This window comes from Haemaphysalis longicornis, unplaced genomic scaffold (assembly GCF_048455015.1).
Source record: "Haemaphysalis longicornis isolate Haplotype H1 unplaced genomic scaffold, Haemaphysalis longicornis Haplotype H1 scaffold_3, whole genome shotgun sequence".
NCBI classification, from domain to species: Eukaryota; Metazoa; Arthropoda; class Arachnida; order Ixodida; family Ixodidae; genus Haemaphysalis; species Haemaphysalis longicornis.
In genome coordinates, this window is record NW_027526335.1 from 128,010,257 (window position 1) to 128,025,495 (window position 15,239).

Sequence of the window (15,239 nt, forward strand, 5' to 3'; positions counted from 1 at the left end):
CTTCTGAACAGCCCAAATTATTAGATCTTCATATCTATGGTGTAAATGTTACTGTTTTAGTCGATACAGGTGCACTGTTGTCTGTCATCAGCTCATCTCTTCGCCGTCGCCTACGGAAAGTTTTCCCACCTTCCCCGTCCCATGTTGTGAGAGTTGCCGATGGTGGGATGACCTCCGTGGCCGGAATGTACACTGCGCGTGTTGGACTTGCCGGCCACGAAATCCTTGTTTTGTTTGCGATCCTGAACATGTGCCCTCATGACGTCATTATCGGGCTGAACTTTCTATTCGATCACCCTGCCTTAATCGATTGCGCCTCGGGTTTTCTTTATCTCGATCTACCAGCCACCCTTGCTACTGATGTCGAACCTCATCCCCGGCTTCACTCCACCCAGCATATTCGCCTGGCCCCGAAGGAAGTGACCTACCTCCCGCTGACGTCATGTCGTTCCGTGCCGGATGATTATTACATCGCTTCACCGGTTCCGACGTGCTGCTGGAATACAACGTGACCCTCCCATTTTCGGCAGTAAGGGTTGCCCAGAATCGCATAACACTCCATTTCCTGAATTTCGGTCTTTCCGCCCAAGTTGTTGCGCAAGAAATAACCCTTTCCCTACTTTCCCTATTGCATAACTGCGACGTTTCCGCCATGGCCATTGACACAGGTCAAATGTCAAAGCAGTCTCCTAACCTTCCACCACCAGGGAAGTTTATGACAATTATTTCTCTCTACCTTCCCGCTCAGGAAGCGCAGCAGCTCCGATGTCTTCTTGTCAGTCATCGGGACATTTTTGACTTTGATAGCCGGCCCTTAGGTAAGACGTCCGTTGTAACGCATCCCATAAACACCGGCGAGACCAGCCCTATACGTCGACACCCATATCGCGTGTCCCGGATCGAACCGGGCGCCTTTCAGGGGGAAGTCGATGAAATGCTCAGAAGAAATGTTATCAAACCCTACTCTAGCCCATGGGCGTCACCAATCGTTTTAGTGAAACAGAAGGACGGCTCATGGCTCTTTTGCGTCGGTTACACGCGTTTGAACAAAATCACCAAGAAGGATGTATACCTGCTTCCTCGAATTGATGACGCCCTCGACTGTCCACATGGTGCCTCGTAGTTTTCATCAATTGAACTGCGGTCTGGATACTGGCAAATAGCTGTCATCGAAAAAGATCGTGGAAAAACCGCTTTCGTAGCACCTGACGGGTTGTACCATTTCAGGGTCATGCCATTCTGACATTGTAACATGCCTGCCACATTCGAAAGGATGATGGACTCATCTTCGCGGCTTCAAGTGGACGACCAGCCTGTGTTACCTGGATGACGTTGTCTGTTCTCCCACATTTGAGACTCACCTTCAACGTCTCGCGGACATTCTGGGTGTCATCCGCCGGGCGTTTCGAATTCCGGGCGTTTCGAATTCTGGTGGGCTCGGTGACTGCGCAGCAGCGCAGTTCACTAATCCGTTCGCCTTTGCCATGCAGATCTACGCCCTCTTCGCCGCAGCCCTGCTTTCTGGACTCGTGCTGCCCCCATCTGCAGCCTCACCGATCCCAGCGACGCACAATTGCGGGATCGGCGCAGGCAACTGCTCACGCCACTTCGCTCACGCTTCGGCGTGTACGGAAGCGCCACCCCTCCTCCTCTCCTGCCCTCCCGGATACCTGGATTCATCATGAAAACAACATCGCCACCGACATCAGCAGCCGCCTCTCCTATAAAAGACCATCCCTGTCCGTCTGCCCTCTGTGGGCTCGGTGACTGCGCAGCAGCGCAGTTCACTAATCCGTTCGCCTTTGCCATGCAGATCTACGCCCTCTTCGCCGCAGCCCTGCTTTCTGGACTCGTGCTGCCCCAATCTGCAGCCTCACCGATCCCAGCGACGCACAATTGCGGGATCGGCGCAGGCAACTGCTCACGCCACTTCGCTCACGCTTCGGCGTGTACGGAAGCGCCACCTCTCCTCCTCTCCTGCCCTCCCGGATACCTGGATTCATCATGGAAAACAACATCGCCACTGACATCAGCAGCCGCCTCTCCTATAAAAGACCATCCCTGTCCGTCTGCCCTCTGTGGGCTCGGTGACTGCGCAGCAGCGCAGTTCACTAATCCGTTCGCCTTTGCCATGCAGGTCAGTAATTCACACAGTCTGTTCGCTAAAAAATCTAGTAACTACTTTTTGATACAGTCACCGAGCCCACAGTGTTGCATTGCCATTGCCGCTGAATGCGCGAGTGTCATTTATTCCTTGTTGCTCCAAGCCGGTGACGTTAAAACAAACCCCGGCCCTGGTACCATTGAAGAAGTTGCCACCCAATTAAAAATTATCCGCTGGTCAATCCACCGTTCTCACCGAACTAACGGAGTTGAAAGATCAGCTGCAATCCACTGATAAAGAATTAACAGACTTAAGTAAACGGATAACAGATCTTGAGAGCCACTTCAAGTACCTTTCATCTCTTAAAGTTGAAATGGACAGCTTAAAGGCTACCACACTTCAGATTTCCCACCAGATAGACAGCTTATCAGCCCGAGTGGACGACTCTGAAAATCGCTCCCGCAGAAACAATTTAATATTTTATGGCATTCCCGACACTAACCCTTCCGAACATTTTACTGAACCAGAAAAACTAGTAATTGCTCTTTGTGCTAATCACATGGAGCTGAATATTGAACCAAAGGACATAGACAGAGCGCATCGTCTTGGCCGTCACGCTGTAGACAAGGAAAGGCCGATAATTGTAAAATTTAACACTTTTAAAACAAAGAACAAGATTCTTTCAAACGGCCGCAAACTCAAAGATACCGATTACAGCGTTGGCGAAGACTTCCGACACAGTTCGAATCGCTCGCAGGCATCTTATCGCTTTCGCAAGGTCCCAGTCCTGTCCATTTATGTTGACCTTTAAAACCCTACGCATGGGCAAAAAACGCTACATATTTGACGAATCGACACAAACGGTGAAAGAATTACTATAGCTAGTTCCTCGCAGTCCACACGTGCGTCATGGCCCCAGATCCACCCCACGCCCAGTACTTTCCTTCTCAGTTATCTTTACTAATATACGCAGTTTTCTACCAAAGCGAGACGTCATTTCTAATCTTGTTTCCTCGTCGAGCAGTAACATTTTAGTGTTATCAGAAACGTGGCTATACCCTGACATCAGCGACCATGAAGTTCTAGCAGACCTTCCAAATTTTACAGTTTTTCGCAAGGACCGTATCGATAGGCGAGGCGGAGGCATGGCTATTGCAATCAGCAAAGATATTTCTTGTACTGCAATTATTATTCAGACTTACCTCGAAATTATATGGCTTCTTTGCCACGCCACTCCCGAAACTGTTTTTATTGGTGCCTGCTATAGACCTCCCGACAGCACTCCCGATTTTGCTCGTAAGCTTAACGACATGTTAAATGATCTATCTACTGCATACCCTAACGCCCGCATTCTCCTTTTTGGGGATTTCAATCATCCTCTCATTGACTGGGTAAACCAAATTACTTTAACGTCAGGAGAACCCGAAGCGCACGACTTTCTTGATGTGTGCCTAAACTTTAACTTAACCCAACTTGTAACTGAACCAACTCGCGTAACTCATACGTGCGTCAATACCCTTGATTTAATACTAACGGATCACCCTGAGAGCCTTTCGTCCATTTCATATCTTCCAGAAATTAGCGATCACAAGGTAATTCATGCTGAGTTTACGTTCAAACCGGTGTCTCGTCAGAAAAGTAAAAAAACTATACGTCTTTATGACAAAGGAAATTATACAGCTATCATTGATGAACTCCGCTGTTTCTTTCTATCATTCGAATCATTATTCCAAAATAGAAGCGTGCAAGATAATTGGAAAATATTTAGGGACAAAGCTTGCCTAGCTTGCCATCTTGTCAGTGTATATAACAATGATGCCTTCTTTATATATGTGGTAGTAGCGTTGTACAATTACATGTGCATCTACGTGAGCGCGATTTGCGTGGTATTCTTCTTGACTTTGATGTTGCCTTACCTATAATTTTCTGATCTAAGTTGTACTACCCCCCCCCCACTGTAATGCCTCAGGCGCTGTGGGTACTGTGTAAATAAATAAATAAATAAAGTGGATTATCTTGTGAGCAAATATATGCCAACATTTAATTTCCAGGCCGACACTCAAAAGCCCTGGTTCACCAAAACATTAAAACGCCTCGAAAACAAAAAGAAACGCCTCTTTCGTTCAGCCAAACAGAAGGGAAGCCAATGCGCATGGGAAAAATACTATGTAGCTGAACATGACTACCTCGGAAAGATATGCGAAGCAAAGCACTCTTTCTATAACTATAACTTGCCGAACATTCTAAAAAGTGACCCACGCAAGTTTTTCGAAATAATCATCCCTCACCCAACTCAATCGACTAACTTCACCGATGATGCCGGCAGACCAGTGAGTGACGTCGATTGTGCAAAAATCTTTAATAACGCATTTGGATCAGTGTTCACAAAAGAAAGAGACCTTCCATTTTTCATGCCGACTTCCACTATCGAACTCTTCATGCCATCCATCACATTTTCCGTGTCCGGTATAATATCTATAATAAACAACCTAAAGTTGTCGTCCTCCGCTGGTGTAGACAATATTAACTCCAAATTCCTTAAAAACACTGTAGATGTCTGTGCCGAATATTTATGTTTATTGTTTTCACAGTCACTCTCAACAGGCCAACTGCCCGACGATTGGAAAAAAAGGAAGGTCATTCCAGTCTTCAAAACCGGTAACAAAAACTCGCCTCTAAATTATCGTCCAATCTCCTTAACGTCGGTGCCTTGCAAAATTATGGAACACGTCATATTCACTCACATTATCAGTTTTCTTGACGAGGTTAATTTTTTTCATCCTGCACAACATGGCTTCCGAAAAGGATTTTCATGCGAAACACAGCTAGCACTTTTTGTCCATGACCTTCATTCCAATCTCGATAATAACCTTCAAACCGACGCCATATTTATAGATTTCACCAAAGCATTCGATAAGGTACCCCATAAACGCCTGTTACTGAAACTTTCCCACTTAAACTTACACCCCGTAGTCTTAATCTGGACCCAAGAATTTTTGAATAACCGTTCCCAATCTGTCCTTGTAAATAATCAGCTCTCCAATTTTATTCCAGTTACATCAGGTGTCCCTCAGGGTTCCGTCCTTGGCCCCTTGTTATTTCTAATATATATTAACGACCTCCCAACGAACTTAAATTGTAACATACGCATGTTTGCTGATGACTGCGTTTTGTACCGCACAGTAACTAATGTATCCGATCAAATTAGCCTCCAATGTGACCGTAACCAAGTACAGCGTTGGTGTGAACACTGGCAAATGGAACTTAATCCTAACAAATGTAAACTTATGTCGTTTCAGCGTTGCCATAACCCGATGACCACTTCCTACATAATTTCTAACACTAATGTTCAACTTGTGCAATCATACAAATACCTTGGCCTAACTTTGTGCAGTGACCTAACTTGGACTGAGCATATCGGGACTATCATCGCGGATGCTAATCGTACTCTCGGCTTCCTAAAACGTCATCTGCGCAACGCACCTCGCCATGTAAAATTACTAGCTTATCAATCCCTCGTAAGAAGCAAGCTCGAATACGCGTCGTCAATTTGGAACCCACACCACGCGTATCTCATCACTGCACTCGAATCACTTCAAAACCGGGCTACTAGATTCATTCATTCCTCATATGCCTATCACATTAGCGTGTCATCTTTAAAAGTAGAAATTGGCCTGTCCCCTCTGTCTTCCCGCCGCCGCATTGCTACCCTTTGCTTGTTTCATAAACGTTTTCACAGTCTACTTGCAATCGAACCTTACATCTCCCCCCAATTTCGCAGATCACATCGCATTGGCCATATCTTTCAAGTTACCCGTCAACGTTCCCGCACCGTTACTTTTGCTGCCTCATTTTTTCTTCGTGCAGCAAAAGACTGGAATGACCTCCCCCACCATATTGCAGCAATCACCTGTCCATCAACATTTATGCATAGCGTCACAAGTCATTTTTCAAACTAATTCGTGGCTTTTTTGTACGTTTTTGTGTAACCCCACCCCTTATGTAATGTCCCTCCGGGGACCTTTAGGGTAATAAAATGAAATGAAAAAGAAATGAAGATTCTTGGTCATCAGCCGACGCCACCGGTGTTTATCCCGATCCCGAGAAGATTAGCGCCGTCAAAGAATTCCCCGTCCCACGTTCAGTGCACGACGTGCGGTGATTTATAGGGCTGTGCTCGTACGTCCGCTGTTTTGTCAAAGATTTCGTTGCCTTCGCTCGCCTCCTCACTGATCATCTCAAGAAAGATGCAGCGTTTTCTTGGGGCCAGGCGGAAGCTTCCGCTTTTTCCACGCTCATCGAACACTTACCTAACCCGCCAACCCTAGATCACTTGGACACCTCTGCTCCGACGCAAGTCCGCAGAAAGGCTAGCGGCCATGGAATAGGAGAGGTGATCGTGCAGAAACAGGCAGGCCTCCATAGGGTGACTGCTTACGAAAGCCGTCTCTTGTCCCCGTCAGAGCTGAATTACTCTATCACAGAACGCGAATACCTTGCTCTTGTGTGGCCGCCAGCAAATTTCGACGATATCCGTACGGCAGGCTGTTTACTGTTTTCACCCAGCCTCATGCTGGCTTTCTTCCTTGAAGTACCCCACAGGCCGGCTCTGTCGCTGGACTCTACACATCCACGTTTTTGATTATTCAGTTGCCTACAAGTCCGGTAAACTGCACACATATGCCGACTGCTTATCTTGTTATTCCGCGGAACAGCGCCTAACGACGATTATCACGACCCGGACATTTGCGCCTTCTTGCTGTCCCACTTTCACGACATCGGTGACCACCAGCGCCGTGATAATACGCTCCGGTCTCTCCTCGGACTCTTCTACAAAGGACTCTTCTGTGAACGCGTTCGGACTCCGGAATGGTGTCCTACATTGCCGGAACTTCCGGGCTGATGTACCTGACCTGCTTCTAGCAGTACCTGAGCACCTTCGCTCGGATGTCCTATGCCAGCTTCAGGACGCGCCAATGACTGCCCATCTTCGGGCCGGCCCCACGTACGGCCGCACCCGTCGATGATGTTACTGGCCAGAGATCTAACGGACTGTGCTTTGCTACGTTGCGGCATATGATATTTTCCAACGTTGCAAAACACCTTCGTTACGTCGTGCCGGACAGTTGCATCTTTTAGATAATTCCACCGAACCATTTTATCGTGTTAGCTTGAACTGCAGTAGCCACAGACTTTGCGACGCGCTACGCCATCACGCGCGCACTCCCCACGAGCTGTGCTACAGATGTTGCCAATTTTGTACTTCACGACGTTATTCTGCCCCACGGTGCTCCTCGCCAGCTGCTCACGGATCGCGGCCGGTACTTGTTATCAAAGTTGTCGACAACCTTTTTCATCTTGTGAAACAAAGCCCAAACGGACAACCGCGTACCGCCATCAGACAAATGGCCTAACCGAGCGGCTCAACAAAACGCTCCCTGAAATGCTAGCACTGCACGTCTCCAACTACCATCGGGATTTGGACGTTACTTTACCTTATGTCACATTTGCATACAATTCCACCCGGCACGACACGGATGGTTATTTTCCTTTTTTACTTTTCTTTAGCCGTGAGCCTACCCCACCCCTTTACACCACGCTGCCTGCTTCGACTCAGCCAACCACTACGTATGCTCGTGAAGCTATTCCCCGCGCTGATGTGGTTCCCCAGGTTGCCCGAGGACGGCTCATGGCATCACAAGCATCACAGAAGTCTCGGTACGTCGACAGCCGCCGCCTGCAAACTTTGCTCCTGGCTTTTTGGTTCTTCAGTGAATTCCTTCTCGCCGAGTTGGGCTTTCTGAGATTCTTATGTCCTCATTTACTGGCCCTTACCGCACCGAGCTTGTCGTCACTCCCGTCAGTTATGAAATTGGGCCTCTCGCCCCTCTAAATTCATTCATCTCTTCACTCGGGGCCTCAGCTCGTCCACGTGAGCCGCCTCAAGCCGTGCCCCGCACAAGATCCCCCTATCAGTGCTTCTCCATCATAACAGGCACCGGGATTGGGCCGGGGAGTTGTGTTGCAGACCTTGACTAGCATCGCCAGGAGCTCACGCCAATCACATGTGCATATCCAGCTACGTCTAATCACTCTTTATCTGGGTATGTGCCGGTGTTGAAGGAGCGACAAAAAGTTAAGGAGAGGTGAAGTTGGATTTTCGGCTGGACTCTGTTTGCGCCATCAACCCGCCTCTGTGCCGGTGACTTTTGTGAATACACCTTCTTCCAGACAAACTATCTCTTTGTTGTCACGTGCCAATATCTCAACAAGATTTATATTGAGTCGTGCAGTTCGTCTACAGGTCCACCCGGGTATGCCCGGGTACTATCGCTAGTTTTTTTATAACATTGTGATTTATGAATAGCCTTACGCCAACAAAGCAATACTTCCAATGAGTTTGCTTCGGGATAGTTCTAATAAAGCACGAGTTCCCGCCGTTTCCTAAGAACAGGTGCCTGCGGCAGGAGCCCTCGTATTTGCAGCAGGCGGAAGTTTCAAATTCTGTAGATTAGGCATGGCTGCACCTCAGAGAGCATTACGCCCACGAACCACTTAGTCTTCGTTGTTCAGTTCACCGGTTTTTTATCAGTACGCCTGCAACTAGAATTTTGGCCCCGTTTCACTGCGGGATCGTCCCTTTGTTGACATCCAGGGAACCGGTTATGTGCGCATCCGGTCCTCCACCCTTCAACAAGATGCACTGGCTGAAAGCGCACCCTGGCGCTTCACTTCGACAACCAAGGCACAACTTACACTAGCTATGTATAAATGGAACAAAATATCGTTATCGGTATTGGGCATGGCTGCACCGCATGGAGCATGGCGCTTCCCAAACACATCGTCTTTTTTCTTGAGATGTAAAAGCAATACAAATAATGTTTTCGTAATAGCAATATGTTTCTTGTGGTGCTTCCATGCCCATGACAAATGTGCTATCTTGTTACTGGTTATGCTGTTTCGTTAAAAGATTTATTACTGTTGTCTGGAGACACAGAAGCCAACACCGGTCCCCCTCTTCCAGAACTCTTGATAGAAGTACGCAAAATAGCTGCAGGTATCAAAAAATAGGAAGAGAACAAAGCGCAAGCAGAATGTCTACTGACCATTAACGCTAAACCGGATGCTGTGTCGAACGTACAGGGGAATGTAAGCGAGGTACAAGACAAAATTCACCGTTTGGAACAAACCGTGACTAACCTAAAATGGCATGTAGACGACCTCTAAAACGGAAGTAGGCGGTCGAACCTCATCATTTATGGTAATAACTAATAAAACAATGAGACGCCTTCAAAATTAAATAAGTGTAAAATTATTTGAAAATACGCTTGGGGTCAATATTTCCGGAAATGAGAGGGTTAACAGCGTCGGTGCTAAAAAGGAAAACAAATCTCGGCCTGTGTTCCCTAAACTACTCCATACTAGAGGGAAAACAAATTTTTGTAACAATTTCACCAAATTTAAAGGATCCAACATTTCAGTCAGCGAACATTTTCGCCTGAGGTTACCTAATGTCAGGAATCAGCTGTAGGGCAGCATATGTGTAATCGAGGAAACAAAGACAATGTCAAACCGCTCGTCGACAAAAATAAAATTGATGACGAAGTGTTTGTTTGGGACGACAAAGTACCCATCGTTCTAAGACAAAGTAAACATCGTACGGGTGCTTCGTGTCCATTGAGGGGATGGCAACAAAATACCCATCAAAAGCAACAAAACAAATTTGCAAGAAATAAGAACAGTCCAATAAACCACAGCACCCAATTAGGGGTTAGCCTTAATTTAAGACGTTTAACGAACAAAATAGAAGAATGAGACCCGTTTCTTCTCGAGCATTCTCCGCACTTCATCACAAACACGGAAACATGGCTGTCGTCGCGTATTTGGAGCAGCAGTGTCTTCCCACCATACTATGCTGTTTTTCGCGAAGATGATGCAATCGAGGGGGTGGTGTTGCAGTTTATGTGAGGGAGGATATTCCAACGAAGCCCATACCTGATGAGGAAGGTATTGAAGCCCTGTGGTGTACGATTACTGTCGGGGGATTTATATTTTTCCTCGGAGCCATGTATTGTCCCCCAAATGCCATTGAGGTACGGTGCATGCACTGGGAGATTGTGTGCAATGTTATACTCAGGGAACTAAAAACGCTATACTCACGGGTGATATCAACCTACCCCCAATAAACTAGAAAACACTAGATCACAAACCTGCCGATTCGTCATGCGCAGAAGCATTGTTGGAAATTGCTTTTAACTTTGGACCTGAACAGATTATACACACCCCAACACGAGTCGCTCAGAACAGCAGCAGCATATAAGACATCACCTTTTTAAGTGACAGTGTTCCAGGTAGCACAATTTTGTACGAGGCACTGTAATTTCAGATCACAAAGCAACCACATGCTGTTTAGGGCTATACAAGGTCTTACAGGGAAGACTTTAGGTAGTGTTAAAAATCGAGTTTCTGAACTAAACTTGTTTTTTTTTGCGCGAGAAATCAGAGGCCGTGGCGGATGCAATACAACCGGTTCTAAGTGCTAATTACCTTAATAATTACTATAATTTGTTACGCACCTTTTTATTTTTCTAGTTGGGTATTTGCTTGTAATGAGGAAATTATAGAGGATCATAAAGCAGACCGATATCCATCATTAGATTTGCAAAATTTTTATTCCGTGCAGAGCTACAGTGCTCAGAAACTCAGGTCTCCAGATGAGCGCAACGGGCTGCGTGCGGCAGTTGAGCGCCACGAAGCCACGCCGACGCCCTCGTGTCACGCAGATCTATAGAAGTTACACGCCCACCACGAATTATCTTCGGCTTTATCTTTGCACAAAAACGGTGGCCTCGGTGCAGCACTTTCCGCCTCGACCCAGAGATAAAGAGTGGCGGGCGGGTGACGTGTACATCTCCGAGTGACAAGAGCGCGCGGGAGTGGTGTGGCGGGATTCAGCTGCCTCACGGAGCCCGGTGCGCTCGTCTGCAGAGCTGAGGTTCTGAGCGCTGTAGCTCTGCACGCATTGCAATTCCGCACACGTAGCCCGTGGTATCGGTTAGCGTTATGATCCTCTACAATTTCTTCATTACAATCAAACACCTACCTACAACATGTAAAAGGTAATTACCAAATAATAACTAATTATTTCCGTAAAAAGCACTTATAAATCCTTTTTATTCCGCCACGGCCCCTGACCACTTCGCGCAAAAAAAAACAAATTTGCCTCCTAACGCCTATTTTTTAAAACTACTTAAAGTCGTCCCTGTAACTCCCTGTATAACCCGCCGCAGGAGCGAAAGATGAATGGACAAATTCGGATCACGTATGTGTCTCGCCTTTCTCGGAAGAATCATATCGTGAATTCCTTCGGTGGTAAAACGATGAAAGAATGCCAACTGTTAACCTATGAATGCTTTAACCAGCCAATGTTCCCCACTGTCTCCTAAAATACGTTCTCCAAAACATTATGACGGTACGCATAACGAACAGATGAATATCAAGAGAGATTCTACAATTAAAACGCAAAATTTGAAGGCTTAGAAAAGTAAGCACGAAGCAATTTCCCTATTGCAATATTCAATATTATTTAGTGAACTGTCTTGCGTAATGAAAACAGCGCTAAAAACAGCTAAACAAAGGCACTTAGATGTAACTTTAAGCAATATTAATAGTTTTTTTTAAATATTATAGTCTTTCTTGGACTACCTAAACAGAGAAATTTGGTCTGTCTGTGTGTCTGTATGTATGTCTGTCTGTCTGTGACGCGATTCAGCCAGCCGGTAGGCGCTGTTGTGGGACACGGGGAAAAGGGGAGGGGAACATTGTTCATATAAAGTGTGCACTGCACTGTGAGCGTTCACTTAACACGATATGCACAGGTGAAGTTGTGACGAGGACACTCTAATACGATCATGATTTGGGTATGCAAAAGAAGCCATTCAGGAGCCACAAAGGGTGTGTTTGGGGGGACATCTAGAGAGCGGGTGAACGATCCGCCATCATATTACTTTATAGACCCTGGGAGCGACCCGCCCTGGGCCACCTCAGGCGCCGACCCATTTCTCGCCGTAACCGCGCCGTACGGGAACAATATGTCCGCACTCTCACCACCGACAAAGCTTCCGATGAAATAGACATGTTTACCGACGCATCCATGAACGGAACAACAGCAGCGGTGGCCTGGACCTGACCTGACATCCCCCAGCTTAATGGCTCTCGCAATATAACAAACACATACGGTCGCAATGATGAAGCCGAGCTTTTCGGAATCTTCGGCGCCATGCAGGCCATACAAAGTGCGACCTCATTTATCACCGCCAACAAGTTCCGTGTCATCACTCACTCCCATGTCGCTCTACGGGAACTGAACAGGTCCTTCTCGCCCAATTCAACGGCCACCAACATTCTTTACAAAATTCACGACCTCACTCATGAAGGGTTCAAGATACGCCTGGTCTGGACTCCTGCTCACACATGGAGCGGACGGAAACCTTTCGGCGCTTAATGCTGCCCGGGAGTGTTTACGCAATCCTCCCGTGGTTCCCGCGTCCATCCAAGAAAGACCTGAGCCGAAATGGACTGCCAATAATACCGTCGAATTAAGAACCTCAGCCAGCAACGGCTTGCTGACGCCTCACTACCTGGTTTTCATGTAATAAATAAAACGGCAATAGCAACAAAAGGTTCCACTAGGTGATATCCGCGTTCCGCTTGGATTGCTCGTGCACTAGGGTATCCTGGTTCTATAAATGTGGTAGTAGGGTGCCTTAATTCGCGTGAATCTTCGCTATCCGGCACCGCTGGCATCGAGACACCCGACATGAAGCAGTAGAACGCGGTAAAGATAAATTGATTTGAGCAAACCTCTAGCGTGTTGTCTTTGGAGGAACAAGACGGAAAGGAACAGCATGAGAGGTGAGCGGGGAAGAGAAGGGAAGCACTTTATTGGCAGGGGCGCCAGTCAATTATCGTCTTTCGGCGACATTTGCAACGGAAGGAGCAGATACATGGCCATCGTTTCACAATTTTCGCCAACCACAATAACATTATACCAGATAATGCTATGCTCACAAAAGGCATAGGTAAGATTTCGGGTGAACATTTTATAACGAAAGCAGGAATTTTGTCGTTATAATTCAGTTTCGATATAAAAAACGTCCAGCGGCCCTGACAATCACACCAAACGCCTTTCTTAGGTGATAAGTTGAATGGCTCTATAAATACTTGTTGATGGTATTTTCAAAATCAATACAAACTTGCGAATTCCCGCAGGAGTAGAAGAAAATTGCTTAAATAATTCGTATACACAAATCCCGTGACGCTTCAAATCCATCCACTCCTCATTCGATTTTGCTGACTTGTACAGTAGGCAAATTGTTAGAGCATTTAATACTAAAACACATCACAATCTTCGTGGACACCCATTCTATAATTAACCCCAACCAACACCGACTTAGAAACGGTTGGTCGGCAGTACCTCAGCAAGTAGAGACTGTACACGGCCTAGCTCTAACGACTGATAAGCGCGGATAGGTCACAATAGTGTTCCGTGGTCTATCGAAAGCCTTCAATCGCATTTCGTACTTAAAAATAGTTCATCAGTTGCTACACATTTTCGGACACAGCATTCTTACGAAATGGCTGAAAGCGTATATGTCAGGACGTAAACAGTTCGTTCACTTCGAAAGCCAATCATCACAAAGTGTTGCCGTCTTATTCGCTCAGCCTAAGGGCGCAGTCTTGGTCACCATTATTTTCCTGCTTTTCATCAACGATATAGCAAAGGATATGAAGCACCAGTGCGCATGTTCGCAGACGACTGTATCACTCACAAACAAATACAGGCCGTGGATGATCAGATAGTTTTGAACGATGCACTGAAAAGAATTTCCAAATGGTGCCAATACTTGCAGATGACAATAAATGTAGAAAAAACTATTTGCATGACTGTCACCAGGAGCAAAAACCCTGTATTTTTTCCGGGCCAATTCTATCAAGCGAACTACAAAAGGTCAAAGAACAAGCGAACTACAAAGGGTCAAAGAACGCAAGCACTTATGGAAAATTCTTTCTTCTGATCTAAAATGTAACAAGCACGTGTCATATATCCCAAGTAATTATTTCCCAGAGCTTTTTTCTCTCAAATGGTCCGTTCGATACGCTTCAGAAAAAACCAACCTACTTCCATGCACGCCGCTCGTTCGGTTTATTAATGAATATGGCGTCATATGACTCATTTCATACACTAAGTGTGCAAACCAAGGTTAGAGGGTCTCCGCAGAAGAGCAGTGATTCGTCTATTTCAAATACCGTCGCCACCATTCAACAACTGAATTGTTGCGAATAGTTGAGCTCCGAACAATCAGCGATCCTGCAAGGTACCTTCGAGTAAAATCTGTTTCTCATCGAGCGCAATCCAGCAGAATTAGGCAAACACCGGTTTCTAGGACGATCTGAAATGAAAATTGGGGGAGGTCTAGAGAAGGGGGAGGAGGTACAAATATACTGCTTCGCAGTAATAAACGGTGACAAGGCCAAATTTTGTTGTGCGAAAAGCATACGTAAACACTAAGCATCAGCAATGGCGTCATAAAGCAGTAAGTACAGAAACACATAAGGTCGTACTCCAATACACGCCCCTACATATAAGTTTACATATGCGTATACGTAACTACAGTGAGCAGAGTTTCTCACAACCCCACTACCAACCTGCCCGTACGGTGCATGTATTGTGATAAAGACAGCAGTTGTGTACATTACGAAGCAATAAACGAAAACTTACTCTCTTCTTCACTTGCGTCGCCTGAAACAGTGTTACATTTGTACATTAGGCACGAGTCAAACACCAGTTTCATTATGTTTTGTTAACTGTTTTATGTTTTAGCACTGTTTATAGTAAAAAACTGCGGGACAATAAAAAACTTCTAAACAGAAAACGACGAGGAGGCCACGAGACTATCAACTACGATGTTCAGTGGAACTAGCGATATATTTATAGGAAGCGTGGTAAAATAACTGTTAAATGATAAATCACAGACGAAAACAAGCCCGAACACTCCGGATTCCCACTCACTTTCTTAAGAATCCCTTTATTGCACAAATGATCGTTGTGTGCACAAAGAAGAAACCTAAATAT

At 46.1% G+C, this 15,239-nt stretch overlaps 1 pseudogene; it reads left to right on the top strand.

The window, feature by feature from the left end:
• The first annotated feature begins 1,484 nt into the window (after positions 1-1,484).
• On the top strand, positions 1,485-5,989 carry LOC144173428 (uncharacterized; annotated as a pseudogene).
• The last annotated feature ends 9,250 nt before the right edge of the window (positions 5,990-15,239 follow it).